At 55.3% G+C, this 4,521-nt stretch overlaps 1 pseudogene; it reads left to right on the top strand.

Moving 5' to 3' along the window:
- Positions 1–215: 215 nt before the first annotated feature.
- Positions 216–395, top strand: LOC139249453 (U2 spliceosomal RNA; annotated as a pseudogene).
- Positions 396–4,521: the final 4,126 nt, after the last annotated feature.

The raw sequence follows: 4,521 nt of genomic DNA, 5'->3' as shown, positions 1-4,521 counted from the left end.
GTCTGAGCAGGTCTGGATGTTCCTTGTTATGTAATGATGTGTGTATCGTCCCAGTACCTTAAATGTATTGTAAGTACTATGCCACACCACAGAGGGCGCTGCGGTGGGAAACCCTGGTATTACCTGTAACAAAGGCTATATAAGGCTGACCACCACACCTGGGAGGCACTCTGGAGCTGAACAATAAAGGACGAAGGTCACAGCAGTTAGACTTACACGCTTCTCGGCCTTTTGGCTCAGATCAAGTGTAGTATCTGTTCTTATCCGTTTAATATCCCCTATGGGGACCAAATATTGAATTGTTTTTTGGAACAGGGAGATGGAACAGGGGCTTGCTCCGTCCACTCCATGCACCGACCTGGTATTGCAGTGTTTCCAGGAACGGTGCAACTTCCCCTCTCGGCCTTTTGGCTAAGATCAAGTGTAAATAGCGCAAAGTGATCTTTGGCGCCGGAGTTGATCTGACAAGAATTGGCAAAAAAAAAGTTAGACTTACAGCAGACCGTGTGGAGTCAGTGATTTGTGTGCTACATACACCACATTGGCAATGAGGAAGCGGACGAACTCCACGCAACCATGGCTACTCTGGGCTCGCTAAAGGATTTTACCGTGGGCAATGATTGGGAGGCCTTTACGGAAAGGCTCAAGTACTACTTCACAGCAAATGACCTGACGGAGGACACATACGCAATGGGAGAGAAGCGTAAGGCGATATTGCTCTCCAGTTGTGGAGATGAGGTTTACTGTCTCGTCAGGGATTTGCTGGCACCTGGGAGCGCCAGGGACAAGTCATACGAGGAGCTGACTGAACTCATTCGTGACCAGTTGAAACAGAAGGAGAGCATCCTCACGGCCAGATACAAATTTTACCATCACTGCAGACCTGAGGGCCAGGATGTCACCAAATATGCTGCGGACCTCAGGAGACTCGCGGCGCCGTGTGATTTTGGGGCACACCTTGACGAGGCTTTGAGGGACGTTTTCGTTATGGGGATTGGCCACGAGGGCCTCCTTCACAAGCTGCTGGCCACGGAACCCACAGTCACTCTGACAAAGGCCATCGCCATCAGCCGGGCATATATAACCTCGACTTGCAGCACCAAGCAAATGATCCACACAGTATCGAACCCGGCAGGCACTGTCCACAGGATAGCGCCCACCACGGACAAAACTGCAGAACGTGGCTCTGCCCGGGGCAGAGAGCACGAACCTCGGGGTCCTGGAGTTCAGAGTCTGCCGAGGGGGGCCAATCAAGCAGCACCATGCTGGCGCTGTGGAGGAAGCCATGGGGCTCACCGGTGCAGGTTTGCGGAGTACACGTGCAATACCTGTCAAGTTAAAGGCCACCTTCAGCGTATGTGTAAAAGAAATCGGAGTCACCATGTGGCTGAGGAGATGGGGGATGATCCACTGTTCAGCGAGGAGCAGGTAGAAGAAGATGAGGTGTTTGGACTGTACACGTGTACTGACGATTCCCCCCCAGTGATAAGTGAAGTAAAAATCAACGGAGTCCCTGTGAGTATGGAAGTGGACATGGGCTCGGGTCCGTCGTTGATGAATCAGAGAACTTTTGATAAACTGTGGATGAACCCAGCTGCACGACCCAAGCTGGTCCCGGTCACGGCGAAGCTGCGTACCTACACCAGGGAACTGATACCTGTTCTCGGCAGAGCGATGGTGCAGGTATCCCACGGGGACGAGACGCACGCTTTACCTCTGTGGGTCATTGCAGGCTCCTCGGCCGGAGGTGGATGGGGACGGTCCGTGGGAGCTGGGAAGACTTCATTCCTCCACAGGCTGCTGCTCCCCGGGGTGCTGCCGTGCCCCGGGTCCCCAGAGAGCAGCGCCGACCGAGCTGGAGCTGCAGCCTCAATCCACCCACAGGCAAGTCCCAGGCCCGGGCCTCACACAGAGACCCTGCAGCCCCAGCCCCCACAGGCAAGTCCCAGGCCTGGACCTCACACACAGACCCTGCAGCCTCAGCCCCCACAGGCAAGTCCCAGGCCCGGATCTCACACAGAGATCCTGCAGCCTTAAACCCCACAGGCAAGTCCCAGGCCCGGATCTCACACAGAGACCCTGCAGCCCCAGCCCCCACAGGCAAGTCCCAGGCCTGGACCTCACACACAGACCCTGCAGCCTTAAACCCCACAGGCAAGTCCCAGGCCTGGACCTCACACAGAGACCCTGCAGCCTCAGCCCCCACAGGCAAGTCCCAGGCCCGGATCTCACACACAGACCCTGCAGCCTTAAACCCCACAGGCAAGTCCCAGGCCCGGATCTCACACAGAGACCCTGCAGCCTTAAACCCCACAGGCAAGTCCCAGGCCCGGATCTCACACACAGACCCTGCAGCCTTAAACCCCACAGGCAAGTCCCAGGCCCGGATCTCACACAGAGATCCTGTAGCCTTAAACCCCACAGGCAAGTCCCAGGCCCGGATCTCACACAGAGATCCTGTAGCCTTAAACCCCACAGGCAAGTCCCAGGCCCGGACCTCACACAGAGACCCTGCAGCCCCTGCCCCCACAGGCAAGCAGCCCTGCACAGAGGGGCCTAAGGGGGGGTGGGGGTTGAGCCGGCGGGGCGCTGCGGGCGGGGTGCTGAGGGATCCAGGGGCCGGCGGTTCGGAAGGGCCCCGCAGAGGAAGAGGCCGTTGGGCGGGCCCCGCCGAGGAGCTGCTAGCGTCAGTCGGCGGCCATGGCAGCCGCGGGAGAGGCGGCAAGTGCGGCCGCTGGAGAGGCCACGACGGCCGCAGGAGAGGCGGCAAGTCAGGTGGCAGCGGAGGGGAGCGGAGGCTGCGACGGCGGAGGGCATCCGGAGCGGCGGAGAAGAAGATGGCGGCGGCATCGTGTCGGAGCTGCAGAGCATCAAAGATGGCGGCACCCAAGGAGAAGCCTCGTGGAATCCTCCTGCATCAATGATGGCGCCTTAAAGAGGAAATGCACCCAGGAGTCTTAAAAGGGCCTTACAAAGAGGTGGTCCCCCAAAGGACTTCTGTTTGGCAGAGTGAGTCTAAAATGAGCTATGTTAATGTGAGATAGTGAATTTATAATAAGAATTACTTTTTTTATGCTGAATGGCCACTGTATTTGTGTAAAATAATGGATGAAGTACAATTAATGATAACGGCTAACAAGGAAATCAAGGTTCCGCTACCAGTCAATAACCAGTTAATGTACCTGATAATATGTACCATACTAACGCACTGTCTATGCCCACCTGCTTTCCGTTGGACAAGTGTGATGTTATGTAATGATGTGTGTATCGTTGTCCTGCGTCCAGGTGGGGGGGGGAGGGGAGAAGGTGATGTTATGTAATGATGTGTGTATCGTCCCAATACCTTAAATGTATTGTAAGTTATATGCCACACCACAGAGGGCGCTGCGGTGGGAAACCCTGGTAGTACCTGTAACAAAGGCTATATAAGGCTGACCACCACACCTGGGGGGCACTCTGGAGCTGAACAATAAAGGACGAAGGTCACAGCAGTTAGACTTACACCAGACCGTGTGGAGTCAGTGATTTATGTGCTACATACACCACATTCTTAATTCAACATCCTGCTTGCACAGACTGGGAATTAGTGGGAATGCATGTTTTAACATATTTGTTTAACAAGCAGCATCTGACAGTGTATCACTTAGGCAACCGGGTCTGGTGCCAAATGCACAGGCGGGTTGAGGGGAGGGGTAGAGGGGAGGGGAGGTGGTGAGGGGAAGAGGGGAGGGGTTGGGGAGAGGGGAGGGGGTGGGGAGGGGAGGTGGTGAGGGGAAGAGGGGAGGTGTGGGGAGGGGAGGTGGGGAAGAGGGGAGGTGGGGGGGCGGAAGGTGAGGGGGGAGGGGAGGTTGCAGGCGGAAGGGAGGGGGGGTGGGACGGAAGATGCTGTTTGAGCCTGGGCTGCTGCATATGACGTTGTTTCAATCTTAATAAAGTTATTCCTGTTTCATTCAATCCTGGGTTACAAAAAAGATCACCAGAGGGTGTTTCTGAGGCTACCCATTAGGTTTTTATTTCCAGTTTTTCGCATGTCCTCCTGTGCTGAAGGCGACCCTGACTGGGATATCAAATGCTGGAGAATATTGCCGTCCTGATTTGATCGGGTGCAGAGTCATCCCACTGGGTTCATGAATGCTGGATGCCCTCATTATTTATATATGAGCCGGTATGCAAAACTCACTGACAGGTCCAGGCTGTGAGCGTTGGCAGGCTATTTAACCATGGGGGCATCACAGCCCAGCCCAATACCCGTACTTGCCCAAAAAGCTGCAGCTGGCACAAGCTGACTACACACAGCGTGCAGCGGGAAATGTGCTGATCTGTGTGGGTCGGCCGATCCTTCAGGGGAGCCCTGGGTCCGAAGGGGTTTTGATAGAATGGATGTTCAGTGTAGGGTTATGGCAGATTAACCCTGCTCACCGTGATACTAATGGCAGCATGGCTTGACGTTGAAATAGTCTGCACCAGACCCTCTGGTGGGTCGGTGATTGGGTTAGATACTGGACCGAGTCTCTCTCTGGA

The sequence above is a fragment of the Pristiophorus japonicus genome, unplaced genomic scaffold, assembly GCF_044704955.1.
Source record: "Pristiophorus japonicus isolate sPriJap1 unplaced genomic scaffold, sPriJap1.hap1 HAP1_SCAFFOLD_3131, whole genome shotgun sequence".
NCBI lineage: Eukaryota > Metazoa > Chordata > Chondrichthyes > Pristiophoridae > Pristiophorus > Pristiophorus japonicus.
This window is presented reverse-complemented; position numbering and strand designations above follow the sequence as displayed.